The 11,627-nt window shown below is 39.8% G+C and overlaps 1 long non-coding RNA gene across 1 annotated transcript in view; it reads right to left on the reverse strand.

Annotated features, from left to right (window-relative positions):
- LOC147000814 (uncharacterized) overlaps positions 1-10,772 on the reverse strand; it is an 83,664-nt gene extending 72,892 nt beyond the window's left edge. The window contains exon 1 of the long non-coding RNA XR_015045629.1: positions 10,704-10,772. This is a non-coding gene — a long non-coding RNA (uncharacterized LOC147000814). The remainder of the gene's footprint in view (positions 1-10,703) is intronic.
- Between the last annotated feature and the right edge of the window lie 855 nt (positions 10,773-11,627).

Below are 11,627 nucleotides of genomic sequence, written 5' to 3' on the forward strand. Positions count from 1 at the left end.
TTTCTCAGTTTATTTCCTTTTCCTACCAGACTTCTATGGGGTCTTCAAGGCAAATCATACCCATTGGTACCAAGAATCTTCAGTGCCAAATTTTTGATGATTCTCAGGATTTTTGTTTTATGGTTTTAGGTTACGCTAACCCTTTGAATACCTTTAATGAAGCTATTAGAAAGCTGTTAGTATGCTGTGCTTCTGTGTTGGCAGAGTTTGATCCCAATGCTGCTGGCGGCTGCCCTCCCCACTGCTGTGAGAAGCTCTGTGGGTGCAGAGCCAGCACTACAACTGAACTTTAATCCCAGGCAAAGGTAGCACTTACATCATTTTAGGAATTATAGGAACCCACAGATGACGGTAAGTATCCAGGAGATTCTATGTGGGTTGTCAGTGAATGCCACATCATTTTTCTAATGAAAAAAAATGTTCTTAAATGTTTGCACTTGTCGGATACCCCAGTGGACATCAAGAGATGACTGAATATTCATAGGTATGGTGTATGGATGTATGTACAAGTACACGTTTTTTAGTAATGTGAAACAAGGCTGGTCCATTAGTGATAAGATGAATTGAGCTCAGCTTCCTATTTTGAGTCAAACAATGTGAAGCTTCTCACAAGTTAGAAGTTGTCACCTTACTTATGGCAGGAAAGTCAACTGTTTCTCTTTTTCCATTTTCTTTTGAGAAAGGGTCTCACCATGTTGTCCAGGTTAGTCCTGAACTTTCTATCCTGCTGCTTTCTTAGTTGAGATTACAAGTATATACCACTGCCCTTAGAATTAACTGCTTTTTATAAAAAAAGAATTGTTTATTTTATGTATATGATATATATGATATATATATACATATATATATAGTATATGATATATATGATATATATATGATATATATGATATATATATGATATATATGATATATATATGATATGTATATGTATATGTATATGTCTTCAGATGCACCAGAAGAGGGCATCAGATCCCATTACAGATGGTTGTGAGCCACCATGTGGTTGCTGAAAATTGAACTCAGGACCTCTGGAAGAACAGTCAGTGCTCTTAACCTCTGAGCCATCCCTCCTAGAGTTAACTTTTAATCGAAACATTGATTGACTTGTAAATTCTGAGAAAACCTGCTTTCACCACAGAAGAGTGGCCTGAAAGAAGCCATCATCAGAATGTTCTAAGTGACTAGAAATGAGTAGAAGATGGCAGCGATCAGTAAGGTTCAAGCCTTTTCTATGTTTAGTTTAAAGGTAAACATGTGGGCTTTAAAACACATTACTCACTGTAAATAAAGCTCTATGGCTGTATAGTTCCTTTGAGACTAATGACCTTGATGTAAAAAATCATGTGGGGTGACACTACTGTGGAAAATAATACAGCATATAGCCATCTCCACTTTATTTACATTGCTCAGAGTAAGCAAAGCCTGTTTTAGTGGATTGACATTACCTGTAAAGAGAGACCACCAAGCATCCAGAGACCATGTGTTTACCTGAGACGCCTTCTTCCTCACTCATGGCTTACATTCCCATAAGACAATCTGCTGCCAGTTTCTCACACATATTATGCTAGCCTAATCAGCACTCTAGCTTTTGAACAAGGTATCCCTCCTGTTGGAACCACATTCCAGTCCTTACTCACTTGAAGAACATCCAATATTATATTCACTACAGGGTATCTTTTGGGTGAGGTGCCTTAAACATCTTGAACAGGAATAGCCATCTTGTCCCCAGGCTTTTGTTTCTTGTAATTTTCTTTTTCTCCTTCAGTGACTTTCTCAGCCACCATCAGAGCTCCTTTTGCTAGTAGAGGGAAGCTAACACAGAGACCTATAAGAGGAAAATACTCAGAAAATGAAAGAGTTTGCTCTACTCAGTCCTAAACTAGCCGCCTTCATCAAACTCCTCTCATCAGGGCTTAGGGAGCTATGCACAAAGATGAGGCAGAAAGATTTTAAGAGACAGAGGTGATGGATGACTCCAAGGAAACAGTGTCCTCCAGACACAGGAGGACTGAGAGACTTGTGAACTCACAGAGACTGTCAGCACACACCAGGCCTCCACACTTTCCAGCACTAACCAAGGAGCTATCTGTAACTGATACCCTTTGTAAAGGGAAATTCATTTTCTCCAGTGGACACTCCTGCAGTGGATTTATTAAGCACACTTAAGGGTAGACCCATGTACTCCAACAGAAAATACAAACTCAGTGGTATTTTGTAGACTTTTGGTCTCATATTCCTTTACCTGGGCCTTTCGCTTTGGTCTAATTGGTCTTTTGCTTGTGCGTTCTGGTTTCGCTTTTTGTGGAGTGTGTGTATGTGTGTTTCTTGTTTTATTTTTTGCTTTTTTAAAGAGAGACAAAGAAAGGTTGCAGAGTTGAGCATATGTGGGGGATGAGATAAGGATCTGGCCGAAGTTGGGGAGGAGAACATTTTGAACAGAATATAATGTATGAAAAATATTTTTTAATGAATAACTAATCAGATATAGATTATACTTCATGTAATACCCATTGAAAAAATGGGAAGTTTTGCTTTGGGATGTGGGAAGCCACATGTGCCGTTGCAGAGTGGCACAGGCTACTGCTGGCCACCACGCATAAGTTTGGGCAAACGACCAATGCTTACTTATGCAGTAAAGTTTTTTTGCCAAAACACTGCCTGGGCCGGGCATGATAATGAGGCTCTGCAAAGTACTGAGAGAATAACCAATCAGATGTGAGACATGCAAATGAGGCATGATAATGAGGTACTGAGAGAATAACCAATCAGATGTGAGACATGCAAATGAGGTATGTTAATGAGGTGCTGTGAGATACTGAGAGATAGTAACCAATCAGATGAGGAACATGCAAATTAGGTATAGTGCATAACCAATCCGGGTGTGAGACACACCTCTCCTAGGCCTATATAAGCAGCACCAGTTCTGGGCTCGGGGTCTCTTTGCCTCTACAATCAAGCTCTCCCAATAAACGTGTGCAGAAGGATCCTGTTGCAGTGTTGTTCTTGCTGGTCGTGTCGGACGCGCGCAAGATTGGGAAATAGTTCAAGTGCTCATAACTCTTAAGTTTTGTGGTCAAACTGCTTGAGTTAAACATTAATTCAATCTTTTATTGTTTTTTGTTTGTTTGTTTGTTTGTTTGTTTCATTTAATTTTTTGACTTGAGTCTTTCTATGTTACCCAGATGGGCCTTAACCTTGTGACCATTCTGGCTCAGCCTTCAAAAATAATTTTAGATATTATCAGCTATAGGATTCTATATATGTTTACCTTCTTTGGGTCAGTTTTGTTATCAATAAAGTGAGGGTGGCAATATTACATCTTAATAAGATCCCTATGGAGATAAATTGATACGATCCATCAGAACATGCTTTCTTTTGTGTGTGTGTGTGTAAATTTTTATTTATTTATTTATTTTTATTAGATATTTTCTTTATATACATTTCAAATGCTATCCCGAAAGTTCCCTATACCCTCCCTCCGCCCTGCTCTCCTACCCACCCACTCCCACTTCTTGGCCCTGGCGTTCCCCTGTATTAGGGCATTTAATACCAAGGGGCCTCTCTTCCCAGTGATGGCAGACTAGGCCATCTTCTGCTACATATGCAGTAGAGACACGAGCTCTGGGGCACTGGTAAGTTCATATTGTTAGAACATGCTTTCAACAAAGTGTAATCCCTTATTTTCTAAGAAAGAAGGGTTCCTAGTGTCTGACTGATCACAGTTCCATTCTGAGCACATCCACTCCTGTTTCTAGACTATCTGGCACGTTTTCTTTGCTCTCTTGCTGTGTGGGTCAGCTGTTACAAGGGGAAAGTTGGCGGGGTCTTAACATTTGGAATTTTATTGCTTTGATCTACTTTATGAAATATGGTCTTTCTATAATATATAGCTCAGACTAGCATCCAACTCACCATGCACACTCCTCATTCTCCTCAGCTCTGGGATCACAGACAAGTGCCACTAAAGCCTGCCAACGTTTGGACCTTTATGAGACTCTCATCAGTATACGTACCTGCTTCTGACTTAGTCCAAAAGATATATTGGGGACAAATGGATATAATATAGTTTTGGTAAGTTGTAGTCCTTCTACAACCTAAAGTTCTCAAACACAACCACCAAACATTTTTTCTTTTCCAAAAAGATATATTAGTAAGAATTAATTAGGTAGGAACAGCCGACATTGCAGCGGCTCTGCCTTGCCTTGCCAGCCAGAAATGCTCAGTGAAACCAGCTTCTTTATTGTGGCTACATAACAAGAGTCCGCTCCTGTGAGTGGGGTGCATGTGATGAGCTGTAGCCTTTGTGGAAAGGGACAACTTACACTTATCAAGAACAACTCTCCTAGGCATTCTCTTCAGACTGTAGGACAATGTTTTCTTCATGGGCTGTGCCTTTACAAAATCAAATGGACACATACATGCTTAGATTTAATATAGGATCCCTTAGTGTGAGTTACTTTATCTGTTTTTCTCCAAAACGAAAGATTCTTTAAGTTATTGGAAGTCCTCTTCAGACATGAACACAGAGAGTTCTTAAGTGTCATAAAGAAATTTTCCCTGTAAGCCAAGAGAATTGATTCTTTGTTTTTTTTTCCTTCAAGGAGTTGAACCAGGATGAACGAATACCAAGTTGATTGAGCAAGGTACCAGATTATACTTTAACAAAACTAATGCTCATTTTGACCTTTAATCCATGCTTGGTAGCCACTGTGAACATTTTTATCTAATCTGTTAATCTCTGCAAACAGTTTCAGGTATTTGTTTTTTATCAAGAACAACCTGTCAATGGAAGGAGAGGCCCTTGGTATTGCGAAGATCAGATGCCCCAGTACAGGGGAATGCCAGGGCCAAGAGGTGAGAGTAGGTGGGTTGGAGAGCACAGTGGGGAGAGGCTATAGAGGGCTTTGGGGATAGCATTTGAAATGTAAATGAAGAAAATATCTGATAAAAATTCCTTAATAAAAAATAAATAAAAGAACAACCTGACATCAGTGGACATGGAGGTCAGCCCCAGTCAACACAGTATTTTGAGTCAGCTTCCCAGTTCTTTTTGGAGGAGGTAGTAAAAGCTGTCGTTTTCAAAAAAGGGTGTCTAACAGATGGTATAAAACTAGAATTAAAAAAAAAAATCCTGGAGGCTAAACCTTTGAAGGAAACACTTGGCTGTTGCTGTTAGCTTCAGGATCTGAAACAAACATTCTGTTTTGCCAGTATTGTGAAGTGTGGAGCTGAGACCCCAGCTGTGAAGTGTGGAGCTGAGACCCCAGCTTTATTTCTTTACTCCTAGAATTGATCTCTTGGCCCAAGGTGATTTTTAAAAAATATATATTTTAAAAAGATTCATTTATTTAATATAATGTGAGTACTCTGTAAGCCAGAAGAGAGGGTGTCAGGTCACATTACAGATGGCTGTGAGCCACCATATGGTTGCTGGGAATTGAACCCAGGTCCTCTGGAAGAGCAACCAGTGCTCTTAGCTGCTAAGCCATGTCTCCAGCCTAAGGTGATGTTTTACTCATCTCTTTAGAATGAGACAGATCACTTCAACCTTGACAAACAAAAACTTCATGCATGGAAGTTTCCCAACCGTGGGATGACATTCTCACTTGCTTCCTTTAGGCAAGGAAAAATCATATGACCATATAGATTTATGTCTTGGGTTGTTTATAAAAGTGATCTAAATGTGAATTGGAGGAAAATTTATTGAATTTTGGCCAAACATCATGAGAAGGAGAGTGTGAGAGTAAGGGAGAACTTCAAGATAAAGTACTTATGTCAAAGAACTTACTATGCTACAGAAATATGGAGTTGAGCAATTTCATAATATTACTTTAACATGTTCAAATGATTCTGAAATGGTGGTGATGTTTCACTATTCCCTCCTCATAAGGCCACACTCCTGCATAGGAATCAGACAAAATCAGTTTTCGGATGGTGGTGTGGATGGAAGTTGTGGTCAGTGGAGTAGGTAAGGCTACACCTCAGCTGGTTACACATGCTTTAGGTATCTTGTTATAACCTTGAAGCATCTCAGAGATTGTCCCTACAAAGCTCTGGTATATGGACTTGAAATCTACATCTGGCAGATGACCAACAAATCTGGTGAAGTTTGCAGCTAAATCTACAGAGCCTGCAGTGAGTGAGAAGTCACTAGTACCTCAGAAGAGGTGACCTTAGGCCAAAGGTTTCTAGAACATAGGAAGCTTATTGAACAAAGCAGTCCTCTTGGGTGATCATTTCTTTCCCTAGGATCTTGGAGGAGCGCAGGAATCTGTTGTTGATTTCTTCCCTGTACCCATCAGGGTTAGGCTGTCACTGGTTGGTTGGTTTGTTGCCAACAGCTTCCTGGGAGAGTGAAATCTAGTTCTTTGCCTAATAGTTGCCCAAGAGGTAGATCTCCTGGGTAGTTCTAATCAATCTCCCTTATAATAATAGCCTGGGTCTGTAGTTCATGAAACTGAAGAATATTGCCGTTAAAGAAAAGGGATTCTATCTATCTATCTATCTATCTATCTATCTATCTATCTATCTATCTATCAATCAATCAATCATCTTTCTGTGTCTGTGCCTATATCGATATCATCTACATCTCTATCCATATCTTCTATCTATCTATCTATCTATCTATCTATCTATCTATCTATCTATCTACCTATCAATCACAGATAAAAATACTAGAAAACTCAGAAAAATTATCAAGACAAATGGACACTTACCAGAACATTTCCTGTGAACATGAGGCTCATCTCTAGATCTCCATTTGGTGAGTCCTGGATCTTAACCTGGCATGTCTGTCCCTTTGCCAGATCTACTTCAGGCTCATAGCACTGCTCTTTCTCCTGTACTTCATGGCTTGACACTAGCACTTGTCACTGGCACTCTGGGGCAACCTTCAACACTCTCTTTCCCCCATCATTAACACCATCATTTGTGCAACCCTTTTCTGTAGCACAGGCTCCTGCTATCTGCCTTCACCATGAACTTGAATCTTTCCTGTGTATCTGACCTCATTCACAAATTGCTTTTTTACCTTCTCTTTAAGTCTCTATTTCCTGTCCTCAACCAAGTTCTTTTATCATTTATATAAGGAACATTTTATTAACCATATATTTATTTAAAAGGTGATGGGTTTCACAATGACAAATTCACTCAATTATATCGTATACATTCACTACACTTAAAGCACCATGATACTTTCCTATCCCCCCTCTCCCTTTCATCTTTCCCTCTTCCTAAATGGTACTTTCAGGTCATAAATGTTTTTCTACTTTCTACATTCATGCCATTTATAATTTCCTTAGGAGAGAAAAAATGTGATTTTTCTTTCTTTCTGAATTTGATTTTCTATGGTGATTTCTAGTTCCATCATTTTCTTGAAAATATCATAATTTGGTTTAACATTTTTGTTACTTACTTATTTACTTTTTATTTATTATTAATTAAGTAACATTTTGAGACAAAATTCTTGACACCTGACCCAATCCACCCTGGAACTTGTGACTTTCTCCCAGCCTCTGCCTTTTGAGTTTTGAGACTATCGGTGTATACCACCAAGTTTGTTCTTCTGTATGGCTGAATAAAAGCCATGTAAAACCATTTCAATATAACTTTACATCAGCAAAGGCTATAATTTACAAGCGAGGAGACGAAAAGCAGCACAGACAGGGCTGAATCCTAAATCCACAGTGACCCTAAAAGCCAGGAAAGAGATCCTGCTCAGGCACAGGAAAGAAGCTATTTAGATAGGAAGCCACAGTTTGTACCCTTCACTAGATTTGATCCTTCCCAACACAAATGCTTTCAGAAGAGAACAAAGAAAACGTAAAATAACTAATAGAGGAAATATGAGCAGCATAAAGATGTGAGTTTTGATTTTTTGGATAGTAAATTATAGCTGAGCACTCAGGGAACTGAGGCAGGGACATCGGGAGTTCAAGGCTAGCCTGGGATACACAGAGTGAACTTAAGGCCACTTGAGTTATCTCAAAAAGAAAAAAGTCAAATAAACAAAGAACACAAAATTTAATGACCTAAGAAACAGTGCTGGTCTCACCCTGTATGGAAGTGTTGTATAGGAATGACATTTCCAGATGCACTGAACCGAATAATCATAGCACCCGTATGTATGCCCTGATCGGAAATGCTATAAAAATTTCAACAGACTCGGAATCCAGGTGCTCAAGGGAAGATGCAAGGTGATTGTAAGTTCAAGGTCAGATTGCACCAAAAGTAATAAAAGACTTGAATCAGAATAATGATTTTTACATTAAGAAAGGATGATATATCAAACAAAAATATTTTATAAATTATAATTGTTATTAAAATTATCAAAAATATCCAGAGTAAGAGACATTTTATTTCCTCAATTCCAAGTTAAATGAAGCATGTCTTGTAGTGTTATTCTCATATAATCTTAACTAGTTATTATGTAGTTGCCCTTTTTAAAGCAGCATAATTTAAACAATTATTCTTTGGCAATTTCACATGCACGTGCACACACACACAGACACACACACACACACACAGACACACACGCACACACACACACACGCACACACACACACACACACACACACACACACACACACACACACGCAGACACACACCCCACTTTGATCACGTCCCTGATGTCTTTTCTTATGCTTCTCCCGTGGCAGGACTTTTACTGTCCAATCACATTAAATATTAGAGCAGCAGGAGGCCTGTGAGGTGGAGCTAAGAGTTTCAGGGTCAGAGAGCATCTCAGGAGGGGGAAGAGGCCAAGATGGAAGTGGACGAACAGGAAGAAGAACCTGAACCAGTGTGGCTTTAATTGGCTACAGGTAGTTATGATATTAAAGGATAGAATAATTGGGATATTTGCTTAATCTAGGTGGGCAGCTTTTATCGTTATCAGTTGATGGTGAAATTTTTGTATTAGCATCTTGTGAATTGAGAATTTATAGATACATAAATCTGTTTGGTTAATTATAAGCTTTTAGAGCTTTGTTTCTACCGGGTTGATGAGTGTTGTGATGGCTGACCGCGGGATGGATGGTCACTGGGGCCGGGGTGGTGAAGTTACTAGAGAGTTGATGGAGGCAGGAGCTCGGGAAGCCTGCCAGTCTGGTCCGGCCCCACCAGAGAGTTGGCGGGAAGAGATCGGCTAGCGTGTGGAGAATCGACAGCTTCTTTTTAAATTATTTCCCCCACCCCCTCTCCCGCCAAACCCCCTTATTCTTCCCAACAAGTAAGTACCCCTCCTATTTTGATGTCTGATTTGTTTGTACCCCACTGTGCTTAATTAGGTTCTCTTGAGACTGAGAGTGGTCAATTATTTACCACGGAGTAATTAAGTAAGAAATAAATAAATAACTAAATAAAGTAACCAAATAAGTAATCAAATAGATAACGAAGAATTATTTATTTGGTCCAGCATATATCACTGATCAATATGACTTATCCTTTGCCCTTTCTGGCAACCACAACAGCCTAGAGTTCTTTACAGATGACTGGGTCCTCGTGAACCACTCCCCTTTCCACGACGTAATGTTGATTGGCCCAGTCCTGTTTAGGTCTCGTGCATCTTGTCACAACTGCTGTGAGCTCCCATGTGCATGTGCCCCTGATGAGTCTTGAAATCACTGTTTTCTTGATGTAACCTACTATCACTGGCTCTTAATATTTCCCAATTCACTTTTTTTTTTTTACTTTACTTTTAAACAGGAAAACCATAATATATCTCATAAACAGACAAATGGAATCTAGTAAAGATAGAAAACTAATTCATTGTGGCCACAGGAAGGTGACCAGAATAACAAGAGCAGGTTTAATGATCGCAACGAATCAGTGTAATACTCTGTTGAGTCACTAATAATAATAATAATAATAATAATAATTATAATAATAATGATAAAAATAAAAATAATATAAGGAATAGGTGTAGCAAAGGAATTTGAGCTTCAGACAAGCATACTTCCCGTGAGCAGCATTCTAACCCACAAATTAAAACATCTGTTCTGTAAAGAGGAGTTTGTAAAGATGGTAAAATGAGCCACCAGGTATGAGCTAGCCTTTGCTACAAGCTAAATTTGCAAAGCACACATCTTCTCAAAGCTGTATCAGAAAATAAATTACAAAATACACGTTACACTTCAAAAATTGACAAACTAGTTGAAAGTCATTTACTCAGTGGGACCGCCTGCAGCCTCTGCGGCCTCACTGTCACTTACTGGGATGGTTATATAAAATTTGCAGCAATCTGCGCAGATTAATGGAAGCCACTAATAGTTATTAAACACTGTGTCCTGTTGAGTGCCTTCACAGCTTTTCCTGATTGGATCTTCCCATCACCCCTGAGAAGGTTCATAGTACCATCTCCATATGACAAAGACTGTCTCAGTTAGGGTTTCTATTGCTGTGAAACACCATGAGGGGGAGGAAGGGGTTTATTTGGCTTACATTTACAGATCATAGTCCATCACTGAAGGAAGTCAGGACAGGAACTCAAACAGGGCTGGAACCTATGGCAGGAGCTGATGCAGAGTTCGTAGAGGGTGCTGCTTACTGGCTTTCTTTATGCGTCTTGCTCAGCCTGCTTTCTTAAAGAACCCAGGACCACCAGCCCAGAAGTGGTCCTCCCCTACAGTGGGCTGGGCCCTCCCGCATTGACCGCTAATTGAGAAAATGCCTTATAGCTGGATCTCATGGAGGCACTTCCTCACCTGAGGCTCCTTCCTCTCTGATGACTCTAGCTTGTCTCCAGTTGTCACACAAAGCCAGCCAGTTCAAAGAGAAAACTGACCCGCTAAATACTCAGCAACAGTGCATAGCAGTAAATGTACAGGCAGCCTGACTCTAGAGATCAGAGAGCACTAAAGGTTGGGTGATTTCCTAAAGCTTATCTGACATTGCACAAGATGTGTTACAAACCCTAACATTGCTCAACAGATCAGCCATTGCTTTACTGAAGTTTTGTCAGTGTAACATGTCTCTTGCAATCGAAAGCCAATCAACTGCTTGTTAATTGTAACTTTGTGTTGCTTTAAGTAAAAAATACGTCTTGCAGAAATCTCTAAATCTGCTATGACATCCAGCATGAAACTCTGTGTTTAGAGTGTTCAGAATATAAGGGCAGAGTTGAAGCTTTAGTTTAAGTGCAGTTTACAAACTCTTCCAGCAGATGGCAGTACAGCCATTGTTAAAAATGTTTGCTACACAGGTGACCTTAGCTGCCTCTCCTTCCTTCCTTCCTTCCTTCCTTCCTTCCTTCCTTCCTTCCTTCCTTCCTTCCTTCCTTCCTTCCTTCCTTCCTTCCTTCCTCCCTCCCTCCCTCCCTCCCTCCCTCCCTCCCTTCCTTTCTTCCTTTCTTCCTTTCTTCCCTTCCTGTCCTTTCTCTCTGTTTTTGTTGGTGTTCTCTGTAATGAGTCCTTTAAGGTTGCTTTAACAATTCTACTCCAGATACAACATTTAAGGATAAAGGTTAATCCAGGTGCCAGAGTCTTTAGATCAGACCTGGACATCCATGGTTAGGTCTTGTGAAGGGTATTCTCAGTTGTATTTGACTATAACTGAAGTGAACTACAATCTAGAAATAGAGGGTATATATGTGACCTGGATCTTGAGGCAGAAAGGCAACATGGATTTTA

The sequence above is a fragment of the Mus caroli genome, unplaced genomic scaffold (genome assembly GCF_978045245.1).
Source record: "Mus caroli unplaced genomic scaffold, Mus_caroli_1 scaffold_16, whole genome shotgun sequence".
NCBI classification, from domain to species: domain Eukaryota; kingdom Metazoa; phylum Chordata; class Mammalia; order Rodentia; family Muridae; genus Mus; species Mus caroli.